The sequence below is a fragment of the Homarus americanus genome, unplaced genomic scaffold (genome assembly GCF_018991925.1).
Source record: "Homarus americanus isolate GMGI-L3 unplaced genomic scaffold, GMGI_Hamer_2.0 scaffold39155, whole genome shotgun sequence".
Classification (NCBI taxonomy): Eukaryota; Metazoa; Arthropoda; class Malacostraca; order Decapoda; family Nephropidae; genus Homarus; species Homarus americanus.
In genome coordinates, this window is record NW_024737042.1 from 7455724 (window position 1) to 7469385 (window position 13662).

Here is a 13662-nt window from a genome sequence, read left to right on the forward strand (position 1 = left end):
CCCTCTTCCTGACGCAGCCCTGCCTCGACCCAGACCCACACACCCCAGCAGGAGCATCTGAGGACTCTGTAGCTGCCGCGAGAGCACAACATTCAGCGCCTCCACAACCCTCCTCTCTCCCACAGATCTCGGTATCTAGACAAAGTTGTTCTCACTAGCGCCGGCTCATCCACGCCCTCGCCGTTATGTCTCACATGTGGCATAACCCAGCCGACAACAAGTCTCCTGCACCGCCCGTTCTTCACATATGTGCCATGCAACCCTGCAGACAACAAGTCTCCTACACTGCCTGGAGGGAAGTGGAGGTAGTAGATCTCCTACAAACGCTGTTTGCGCCGAGAGAGCCCCGAATTCCGTGTATGCGCCGTGGTCTAGGTCAACCAGCGCCGCCTTGCCCATGACGGAGGTCAACTATTAAGCCACGCCTACCTCCGCTATATAAGACCTGACCTCGTGGTGAGCTCTCTACTACACCAACCAGCAAGCAACACCTTCCTCCTGCCTGGCGGCCTTTGCCCTGCCGGCGAGCATGGCGACCCACAAGCTGGTCCTCTCTGAGCATCCTCACCAACCAGTTTTCCACATCACGCTTGTAACCACGCTACACCCCCCCCAGCAACTGCACATCCAACAATATGTATACAGAGAGCACATTGTATTCTCCATCCCATCCTGAGTGTGAACTAAATAACCCCACAAGGTTATCACGATTATCTGTGGGTAGCTTATCAGTTATCTCCCACTCAAAGTCACCATACCTTCTGACACTCTGCCACTTGTTATAACACAAGTGCTAATATATAATAGTTATTAAAGTATCGTGTACCCCGTGTCAGTAATGTAACCCGAGAGGGGCGCGCAACCGCCTGCACTACACACACAGGAGAGTAAAAGTGAGCGGGGCACCTGCGTTACTGGTGTCTCGAGGAACCCATTCACCCCATCATCTTGGTGCGGCTGACATACGTCGCAGAAGCACATTTGTTGATCTTGATATCAATTTGTATATATCTATTGTCTAAGTATTAATATGTTTTGTAATCCCTACCTCATATACCTGCTTTTATTGTACCACCAAAACCGTTTTATCAGAAATTATCATGTAGAAAGAGAAAAAATTAAAATTGCAAAAAATATCCTTGCTAACTAGACAATCCTGACAACTCTGTCCTCTTGTTCCACCTTAATACAACCCATGTTGTACTGCTTCCCTCCCTTGTCATATTTATTGTTTTCAATTCCACTGTAAATTATGTATATACTTATAATATAAATGTAAAAAGATAAACAAAATAAATAAATATCGAAGTGATGCCGTGGTAACATTCTGACATGTTCTTTTTACCACCATGCTATGTTTACTATTCCAGTTGATACTAAATGTTACATAATACTTCCTTGAGATAAATGTACAGTAGGCTATATACCAGGTGCCTACAAGAGAGCTCAGGCTCTCAACTGGCTCAGCCATGTTAATATTATGATTTTTAATCGACTCTGTATCTGTGTTGTTTTGGCTAAATTAACTGTTTCAATATCAGTATAAAAAACTTGCAGCCACGTGTGTTTTATAATGTGTGCGTCAGCCACACCGATATGAGTGGGGTGAACGGGTTCCTCGATAAACGTAAGTAACACTGGTGCCCCACCTACTTTTAACCTCCGTGAGTTCCACAGAATCACGTAAAAAAAAATTAAAGTGAATTGTTGTGGATTGGGTAGAGTAGAGTCGTTTCTTAAGTGATACTGTAAATATAAGTGCAAAAATGAACATAGCTAACATCTCACTCCAGCAAGAAAAATAATTTGACAAAGCCTAACAAAATTATTGGACAGAAAGGATAACTCGATGAAGTTTTTTTTTTTTCACTGATCGGCTCGTTGTTTGGGCGGTCGGACACATCTCTTACACACTATTGGTAAGTACTAGGCATGTACAGTACTAGGTTCTAAAATGTATCTGTACCTGTGCCAGTGTTGGTCAAGTCTGGCCTTGAATGAGCTCATACTCACTGCCATCATCATGCTCTCTGACAGATCGTTCCAATAATTTACAATTCTCACTCGGGAAACGTTTATCCTGACAATTTTCTGGACTTGTGACTTCTTCAACTGCCTGCGTTCCAATCTATCCGGGTAACTGAGGTGCCGTAGTCCTAGGGAGTAGCATATCTCGGGGACCAGACGGGGTGACTACTCCAAATGGGGAAGCACCTCACTCTTGAAGAGCGTTACGAGGAACAGACCATCTTGATATCTGAATGACCTTATAAGACCTACGAGCTTAGTTGTTTTATTCACCTTTTCACAATGGCCCGAGAACTTCAGTTCGTTATCAACATACACACCCAGGTCCTTTACACATTTGGTCTCCGTTTGTTATTTCTTCGTCCCGTTGGGACATGTGATATGCCTCCTCACTGTTAGCTTCCTCTTACACTTCGTGACATTGAAATCTTAACATCCATTCCTTCAACCACTCTTGACGCTAATGAGATCTTTCTGTAGCTCTTCACAGTCCGTTTGGTTATTAATTTTCATGAATAACTTGACATCGTCCGCAAATATTTGTATGGAGGAATGTATAGCGTCTGGCATGTCATTTATGAAACAAACAACAACGGGCCCAGTACACTGCCCTGTACCCCACTTGTCACGGGTACGCATGGCGATTTCGTGCCATTATTCACCTCTCACTGCTTGCGGTCATGAAGAAAATCTCTGATCCACACCAAGGACACTTCCTCGAATCCTGTACTTTATAATTAACTGGTAAGCAAGAAGAGGATATGAACAAGCCTGTATTCATACTTTCTACCTGTTTTTAAGTTATTTATTTATTTATTTTAATCACTCACCTCTTATTTAACCCCCTTCGTTTTTTTTGTACCCATTTGTCCTCAACAGAAATACGGGAGAGTAGGGACACCGAATTTAGTGTTACTAAATAATGTAAATACAAACTTTGAAAGAATTACTCTAAGGATAGATCGTCAACATTTCTTACGCTGCTATAATAGGAATGAATAAGTACTTCGTCTCAGAAGCAGTTCAGATGCAAAATTTTGGATTCTATCACAATATGTTTCCGGTATGGCTACAGTGAGAGGGGAACCAAGATGCCAGACTGACGTCATGCTTATAGTACCCGTGGTTATTGATCGACAGTTTTCGTTTTATATGCTAAACAGAAGAAGAGTGCCAAACAAATCCGACATATTTTACTATAATCGAAAATGTTCTCAAAATGCAGACACATGGATACATTCAGAATCTTCTCAGTACGCTTTTCGTAACAGTAACTCCTTAGTCAGATTATTTAAACACGCCTTTTAAGTTGTGAGAATGAGTAAACGACACTTCTCTTACAATATGGTATCGAGTCGGACCCAGGGCCGTAGATAGAATTTGGTCAACTCGATGACATGTTGGCGCCATGTTGTTACTCAGCAGATGAAGAAGTTTGCGGCTCGAACTGTAGAGGAGAAGGAGGATGATGTTTATACCTTAAATTGTCATACATATTTACAGTTGGATAAGCATGTTTATAAACTATGTAGGAGACAGCCCCAGAAGACTTCCCGCCCGCTGAGTAACAACATGGCGCCTGGTTGGCCAAACTACGGCGCGGCACTGGAGCAATTCGGAGCGTCATCTTGGGAGCGTTTAGAATCCCAATTATCAGTGATTCCCAAACTGGGGGGCGAGAGGTGATACAAGGGGAGGGAGGTGAGGCCATGTGAAAAACATATTGACATTTTTTCTTTATTGGGAAATTTTCAATTAGCTGTGTAATTTTTTTATTAGTATCTTCCCATGCACAAGGTACATGGATAAAATAGTTAACAGTTAGTTTATCTTAAAATTCATGTAAATATGAGTACAAGGTGTAAAATGGATTAAATCGATTTAAGAAATGGAGTGGTGAGGGTTTGGTTAAAAAAAAAGAAAGGTGGGAGTCATGTGAAAAGGTTTGGGAACCACTTTAGACGATCGTTTTTCCGCTTGACTTACTTTGAGTGCTCTAACATACTGGAAAGTGGTCCATCATAATCACAATTATACTTTACCTGCTAATTTAAAAGCTGATATTCTTATTTTTTATATTGTAATAACCGACATTCTTAAAGACGTTAGTTGTTGAACCACAGAAGTACGTAAAGTTGTGAACAAAATTACCTGAACACTGGGCAATATTATTCTACTTCTGGGTCATATAATTGATAAGTTTATAAAGCTGCTTTTCTTCACATGCCGGAACCAATAAATAAATAAATAATACAAAGAAATATCGGAGAAAATAGTTAAAATTCCAATATCTCTAATGAGCCCGCAACTGTTCCTAACAATTCACGCTATGTAAGATTAAATCTGAATATTTTTACTCACAAGCAGTACTGTAATCTAAATTGGTGCATATTACCACACTATTAATATGTGATAAATTTCCTGTCATATCAACCGTATACATAAGCTTGGCCGTAAGAGGATGTGTGCTTATCTCAACGTTATCAGCGGAAAGAGCGACTGACTGCACCACAGCCCGTGACACTGACGAGCGTTGTTCAGTACGACTGTTGGTGGCGGTGCACAAGGCTGCGTTTACTTAACATGGTTTCTTAGTATTAAATCTGATTAACAAGATTTTTTGTTTATCAATTTAAAGTTAACATAACGATAATCAACTACTTTTTGCGAAAAAAATACTGTATAATGCTCGATTTTTACTGAAATCGTTGCCATTTGTGATGGCCCGTACGATAAATTACTAAAGTGGCATTTTTTGTTTTTATATTTCACTTTATAATGAAAACCAATCCAATGTATATGATTAATGCCTGGTGACGGTGCAACAGTGATGAATTTGGTACAAAGTCGTCTTTAATAGGCCACTACCTGGTCTGCGTGGGACGATAACATTCACAAGCCGCCGCCACAACCAAGACCAGCTGCTGAGTCAGCGGATCACGTAAACTTTTACTTGTATCCTCCCCGCCACTGTTCAGCTCGTTAGCCGCTTGGGCAGTAGGTCACTCTGTTACGCAATTTTGGCAAGTCCTGATTTACTGGGTCCAGCATGTACCTGCGCCATTGTTGGTTTTGTAATTATACTGCTATAAATGCAGCGAATGCAAAGAGTGTTTTTCTTACAGAATTTGTGATTTGTAGATGAATTACGTTTATTTACACTTTATGACGTAATTGTGAACACCATATGGTAAAACGAATAAATTGACTGTAAAGCACAACGGTTAACCACCTAAAATGCTATACACAAAGATAAGATTAACACTATACTGTACATAGTTGCAAATGTCAGTCACAACTACCTCATGATATGATGCTGTAATACTGAACGCTACACGTGAAGTTTCATTGCTGTATGACCAAAAGAGTTTGATAAAAAAAAAATCTGAAAAGTGAATTATGACTGATGCTGGTACGGGATAAATTAACTGGCAGCAGCATGAGACAAGAAAAGCTGCACTAGTGTATAATAGTGTCAAATATCAGTAAGGTGTGTGTTTAAAGGACTGGGCTTGTGGAAAAGTGAAGTGGTATACAAGATCAAACGAAAAATAAATTTGGCCCTTAAGAAAAATTATAATTAGAGATATATCAACAGAAGTGCCTAGACGCTGGTGACAAATAGTGAAGATGTCTGACACCAAGCTGTTCTACGTGGTCAAATCACAAGACGCAGAAAAGGCGAGACTTTGCAGCACTAGTGACGACGACGATGGTGAAAACATCGAGTATGACGCCTGCAGGATCAAGTAGGTGATACACACACACATTGTTGGTAGATGGTGTTGGGTTGGTAGAAGCATGACATCTTTTAACTGGCTGAGTATGATAGTGACAATAAATAGAATATAGTTGTTGGGCGGCCACAGCTTGAGATAACGAGAATACAGGGCCGTTACCAACATCTATTATTATTATTATTATTATTATTATTATTAATTTGTTCTTATATTTGTTTCTTCTCTTTAGTCTTGTTTACATAAAATGCCAGGAGCCACAGGCAAAATCAGTATATCAAATGACCAGTAAAATGAATGCGACTGGTGATATTGGACGTTACTGAAGCTTGTATGGCAGTATTGAAAGACTGATTCTTGGGAATCACAAAGTATTTAGGAAGCCAGTAAGAAGTTTATGGAATAATTATTACCGAGTGAAACCTAAAGTTCATGAGCATTATGATCAAGTGAAGCGGTGAAAATTCAAGCAGTGAGATGAAAAGACTCGAGTTAACCTCATTAAAGCAATACAAGAAAAATATTCTTATAATTTTTTTTTATGGAAATTCGAATTCAAGATCACTGAAGAAACGAAGAGAACTCAAGTTAGAGCACATGGAGTGTGGCTTAGCTTCGTGAGTAAGTAATGTGAACTTCGATTGAAGAATCGACAGTGTGAACGTTGATTCATTAATCAACATTGTGAACTTTGACTCAGGAATCAACAGTGTGTACTCGGGTTCAGGAATACTCACCACAGGAAATGGACATCAGCTGGACACTTATAAAGATAACGCTGGAAACTCGGACAATAAGATAAACCGGCATGGATGGAGTGTGTTAAGGTTACCTGTGAGACATGACGCACTGCCCCCTGAAGGAGTGGGTCTGCCAGAGGTCGTGGAGCGGCAGGGCGGCGGCGGCGGCGGCAGCGAAGGCAGCATCGTGAGGCGGGTAGTGGCCAAGTGTCGCCCCGGGCCCGGCGCTATCCCACACTAGCCCCGTCCCCGGCGCGGCCCCACCGTACACGCCCCCGCCGCCCCCGTATGTCACCTCGTAGCCGAACTCTGCAGGAGGAAGTCGGGTGGTGAGGCTCCTGGCCGCAGCTGGGGGAGCACAAGACACCTACAATGAACGCTAAACTGCCACCAAACACACTGATAACACGCTGAAACACAAGGGTGGTCAGTGCTGAAATAACAGGACTACGCCGAAATTCAAGCGTAGATACGGTAAAACATGGGTTATCTATCTACGCTGAAGTAGTCGCTGCTGAAAAATGAGGATAAGACACTGAAACAAGCGCAGGTACGATATAGTATGTATATGTGTGAGGAAACACAAGCAGAACTACTCTGAAAGGCTGAAACTCAAGGGTACACCGAATTACCAGGTTGACTACATGGAAACAAATAGGTTTACTTGTGACTCAGACTTACTCATCAACATCTCTGTTACCAGTTCCCCTACAGTACACCGATCATTGTGTGGTTTGTCGAGGCTTGGTCAGTTCCGTTTGCTTTATCACATTTGTCTTTTGAGCCAATTTTTCTAACACTGATAAAGCAACATAATGTGGTTCAATACAACTAACGATTACATATATATATATATATATATATATATATATATATATATATATATATATATATATATATATATATATATATATATATATATATATATATATATATATATATATATATATATATAAATATATATATATATATATATATATATATATATATATATATATATATATATATATATATATATATAATATATATATATATATAGTATATATATATATATATATATATATATATATATATATATATATATATATATATATATATTATTTTGACGTATTACGGAATTTTTCGATATTCAGGGACGAATTAATACGAAGTACAATTACATCACCCATTATCTTCATATTAGTAACCTAACACGACAATACACAAGCTGGTGACCTCGCTAGGTTCGACTATAGACCTGTATTGGGATTTGGCAGGAGTCCATGGGAACTTTTGGGGGTGTAGTCATTGCCCATACTGGACAGTCCTGTTCACACCCAAACCCTGTCGCCCAGCGTGTTCGAGTTAAGAAGATGTTTGGTAACTTGTTCCATTCATCCACTACTCTATTTCCAAACCAGTGTTTACCTATCTTGCGCCTAAATCTAAATTTGTCTAATTTAAAACCATTGCTACGAGTTCGCTCCTGGTTGGATAGTTTCAGTACCTTTGTTATATCACCTTAGTTTATAATCCTAACTTCCATTTATACACCTCGATCATATCGCCCCTCACTCTATACGTCTCTTGAGGGAGTGCAAATTCAGTTGCTTTAATCTGTCTGTACTCAAGGTTTCTAATTCCCGGGGTTAGTCTTGCCATCCTCCTCCGAATGCTTTCTAGGGATTTTATATCCATTCTGTAGTACGGTGACTAGAACTGAACCGTGTAATCCAAGTGAGGTCTCACAAGCGCAAGATATAGTTTTAGGATAAACTCGCTAGTCTTTTAACTAACACTCCTTTGGATGAACCCAAGTACTTTGTTAGCCTTGTTTCGAGCAAATACGCATTGTTGTGTTTGTTTAAGATTCCTACTTATCATTACTCCTGAATCTTTCTCACAGTCGGCCATGGTATTACGTCTTTCTTCACCCAGAATGATAGCTGAAACTAATCATTATTTTAATCTTTCACTCGCGGTCTTGATAATGAACAAGACAAACATCAAATAATACCGTAAATGTTATTGCGACACGTGTCCGCAGACGCCACTCTCACTGTTCCAATGTGTAACACACTATGGCGATAATAATGTTAGTTTTTGTTTAAATTTTACACATTTACCTATTCCCGTACATAAAATGTTTGATATAACCTACCTTAGTACAACTACTTAATAAAATACTTACATAATAATAAGATAATAGACACCAGCGGTTAATTTGTCAGTGACTCACGAGGGCCCGATAAATAAAAGTAGCACCTATTGTTTTCATCATCATAGCGATCAGTGGCCGAGATGCAACTGAACAACACGAACACGCTTTTTCTCCTATTAATTCCCCTGGAGTAGCGAATCTGCTGTAGAACATCGTCAGTCTAACATAATACAACAGCATTAACTGTAGTTTAATCTGTGCAATAGATCAGTCCTTGCAACATGCAGGACAGAAGTCTAGCCTCACTAACAAGGAACATGAAGCTATTTAGGCGACTACTGGAACACAATTTAGGCAACATCGAAAGCATATATTTAACACATGCTATATGAAGGAGGCAACATGAACACATAAAGGTGGCAACATGAACACATGAAGATGGCAACATGAACACATTAAGGTGGCAACAGGAACACATTACGGTGGCAACACTGAGGCACAGTAGAATGACATCAGATTCATACGAAGTGATACTAACACAAAGGACCGACACAGTTTAAGATAACTACGGTGAAATACTTCAGTTCCTCCGAAAAAAGTGAAAATCCACACCTCCAGGATCATGAAACGCATTTAAGATGTTGGGTCAAGGAATGGTGTTATTCTCTCTGATTAAAGTAAGGTTCCATATGAGGCGCCTAGAATGGGAATGGCGTATCTCCAAAACGCCTGTTTTGAATAAATCGCATTTAAAGTTATGTACCATGGGAACTACTGCATGGATTTCAATGACACTTTCCACAAAAGTTGGACTGTATAAGGGATGTTGCCTGTGGAAAATTGAGCCCCATATGACAGCCCCCCCCCCCCAAAAAGTAAAAATATATATATATATATATATATATATATATATATATATATATATATATATATATATATATATATATATAAAGAAAAAAGTCAGTCAAAATTTTCACGAAACTGGTTAGTTATGTGCTCTTCCAATAGAATTTTCGACCTTGCGGCGGTGTAAGCGACACTCAGGCTTGATCAGGTAGAACAAAGGCCAGTGAACACGCCTGTGGCCATATCTCCAAAACGTGATTTTATCGCTTACGTCCCATTCTAGGCGCCTCGTATCACCGACCATTCTTTAAAATCACGTCACATAGGGATAATTGCGAAATAGCTATATTAATATTCTGGTATAATGAATAAATAACGTACAGATCTTCGAGAATTAAGACTGCATAAAATTGGATAGGAACTACAAATCCCCATGCGCTCCTCTCAGTCACAGACCTCCATAAAATATCATGGTGTGGGACAACTTACCCCACCCATTGGAGCAAAGACTACGCTCCCTTCCTTTAAATCTTCTCTTAAAATATATCTATTGTCCAAGTACTAATATTTTTTGTAATACCTACTTGATATTCCTGCTTTTATTGTACCTCCAAAACCGCTTTATCAGAAATTGTCGTGTAGATAGATGAAAATTACAATTGCAATAAATATATTTGCCAACTTGGCATGATACTGACAGCTCTGTCCTCTTGTTCCACCTTGATACAACCCCTGATGTACTACTTCCCTCCCTTATCATCTTTATGTATTCAACTCCACTGTAAAGTATGTATATACTTATAATATAATAAAAAAAAAAATGTCAAACTAAAAAATAATTAATATCGAAGTGATAACCAAGGTAACATTCTGATGTTTTTATGACCACCATGCTATGTGTACGATTCCAGTTAATACTAAATGTCACATAATACTTCCTTGAGATAAATGTACTGTACAGTATATATCAGGTGCCAACAAGAGAGCTCAGGCTCTCAACTGGCTCAGCCATGTTAATGATGGTGCAAAGTGTCCTATAGCTGTTATAGGGCAAAATCTCATTTAACTTGCTGTTAAAGCTCTAACTCGTGGCAATACGGATTATATTAGTAAGTAATTTAATGTGTATAGTGATCGGAATACAAGAGGAATGCTGTTTTGAGTTTGTGAACTACAACAAGTCAAATACGAAAAATATTTCTGTGATACTTAGTATGCTGGCAAAAACACCCAGTGGTGTCTCCTCAACAGCAGTCGACTAGTAAGTTTAAGATGTAAAGGCGGTGGCTGTGATTTTTTTATTGTTCATCTAGTGTATTGTTCATTTACAAGTTTTTCACACTCCCGTAAAGATACTCAACTTTCTCTTCAGTTTACATTACTGTAATTTCTCATAATTATTGTGATTACGTAAACATAAACACACCATTGCTCTCTTGTAACACTCCTGAACCATCCCTGCCTCATGTTCGGGCATTGTACTGTACTACCTATCCTCCAAGACGCAGAAACTGGACTACGAATAACATCAAGTATGCCCACGCTAATTGTTGGAAAGGAGTACAAGAAAATTAATGCAACGTCAAAACTGAACGACATCACACCAGCACTCTTCATTTATTACTGCATAATTTAGTCTGGCTTAATACATATAATCAGTGTTTTTTTTCCTGTTGTATTTCTTTCCGCCCGGCGCAATGACAGAATAAATTCGCCATATACTAGAATTGTGCGTCTTTTCATATCTCTATTTATTGTTAAAATGGTAAAAAAAAGTATTACAGTACCTTCAAAATATTCAACCTCAAAACATTCTTTAACAACCAAAGAACTTCTCACTAAAATGACTCGGTTTGTCTTACTTTAGTTATTTAATAATTTATTTCTGACCTTTTACACTGAATGATAGTCCAAGGAGAAACCACCACCGAGGGGTATATCCTCTGAAGGGTAACCCAACATAATCGACAAAGTGATCCATATTCAAGTGGATTAATGTGGGTGGGTGTGTGTATGAGTGGGTGTGTGTGTGTATGTGTGTGTGTGTGAGCCGAGTGTCATGATTGTGTTGGCGGTGGACACGCGCCAAGAGAAAATGGCGGACAGCCAGTCAGTACTGGTTCAAACTATTATAATTAATTTTCAGATCCCTAAACAAATTTTCGTGGGCATATGGTCTGACGTCACATCATCTGTGCACACTTCTACACATACCACTATAAATAAAATTTACCAGTAAATATAGGATCAAAATAAACAAGGGAACAAACATAAATGAAACCCGAATTAATGTATAAAAAAAAGACGATACCATGATAAGGATGAAAATTATATAAGGTATATAAATAGACACTGGGCATACTTCAGTCAATACCCCGGGCCAAATCAACACATCCAAACTAACCTAACTAAAATTCAGCATTAATAATGTATAGCCTACAGACGAATTTTGACAATAATAATAATAATTTACCCAGGGACAATTTCAGCATAGCTCAGCGCCGCACATGGCCATTCTAATCACAAATAAACGTCTAAGTTTTCGATGCTATAATGTATTACTGTGCTTCAACAAATTTGGTCTTCCATGCGTATTCTTGGTTAGTATACACATTACACATCAACAATAAAAAAAACGAAGTGTGTTACATATATTTGGTCTACCATATATTTATCTATAAAAAAAATAGTTAATGTACAAAATTTCACCGAGCACTTAACTGATTTGTCGAAGACAGTCTTCAGTTTCTCAATATAGTCCGTCTTACTAAAATGAATGAAAACAGATAATGAACTGAAGTCTTGATTACTGAAATACATCAAGATGCTGTCCCGAAAATTAAGTGGGACAGGAAGTCGACATAACGTTCCAGTTCATTTAAGTTTAAATATTTACACACATCAAAATTCGTGATTATTTATCAGCAAAATAAACAAAATTATATTCACTATCAACACTGCGAACATTAATACTTTATTCCTACATAATCCTCATTTTTCTTCACCGTTAATATTGATTTAAATTAGTTTGTACTAAATCTCAATACTTAATTATTTCAATGTTTACTTCCAAACGTATTATGCAAAAGTAAGCAAATGATATTTTCATTATTTTTTGCAGTGGTTTCGTGTACCGTCATATGCACAGTACACGCATACTGTTACAGTGTATGTGTAGTATTTAAAATATATATTTCGTACGAGCATTGCAGGCTAATATTATAATTTGCAAAATTATACATGAACCACGCAAATATTTCTTTTGGTACAATTTTTTGACGTATTGACAGGTGGATGTTACAAAACGCTGATGTGAATATAAGGAGCGTGATGTGTGGTGGTGTGGTGTGGTGGCGGCGGCAGGAGTGTGTGTTGCTGGGGGCGTTACCGTCTGCTATACCCTGACACGAGGCTCCTGCTGGTGTTGACGGCTCCTGGAAGCGCTGACGGTGCTGCTGGCTATACCTCCTGCCTTGCTATAAGTTATGGCGGCACTCTCGGTAGATAAGGTGCTGGTTGGGATACTACCAGTCCTTCGGGGGATGCTGTTATAGGGTGGTGGTGGGTGCTCCTGGTAGATGGGTAGCTACTAGCGGTGCTCCTGGTAGATGTGCAGCTAGTAGTGGTGCTCCTGGTAGATAGGTAGCTACTAGCGGTGCTCCTGGTAGATGGGTAGCTACTAGTGGTGCTCCTCGTAGATGGGTAGCTACTAGTGGTGCTCCTGGTAGATGGGTAGCTACTAGTGGTGCTCCTGGTAGATGGGTAGCTACTAGTGGTGCTCCTGGTAGATGGGTAGCTACTAGTGGTGCTCGGTAGATGGGTAGCTAGTAGTGGTGCTCCCGGTAGATGGGTAGCTACTAGTGGTGCTCCTGGTAGATGGGTAGCTACTAGTGGTGCTCCTGGTAGATGTGCAGCTACTAGTGGTGCTCCTGGTAGATGGGTAGCTACTAGTGGTGCTCCTGGTAGATGGGTAGCTTAGTGGTGTAGCTACTAGTGGTGCTCCGGTAGATGGGTAGCAACTAGTGGTGCTCCTGGTAGATGGGTAGCTACTAGTGGTGCTCTGGTAGATGGGTAGCTACTAGTGGTGCTCCTGGTAGATGGGTAGTTAGATGGGTAGCTACTAGTGGTGCTCCTGGTAGATGGGTAGCTAGTGGTGCTCCTGGTAGATGGT

At 39.6% G+C, this 13662-nt stretch overlaps 1 long non-coding RNA gene across 1 annotated transcript in view; it reads left to right on the plus strand.

Annotated features, from left to right (window-relative positions):
• Positions 1-13293, plus strand: part of LOC121872651 — a 47831-nt gene extending 34538 nt beyond the window's left edge. Inside the window, exons 2-3 of the long non-coding RNA XR_006090133.1 lie at positions 5627-5777; positions 12782-13293. This is a non-coding gene — a long non-coding RNA (uncharacterized LOC121872651). The remainder of the gene's footprint in view (positions 1-5626; positions 5778-12781) is intronic.
• Positions 13294-13662: the final 369 nt, after the last annotated feature.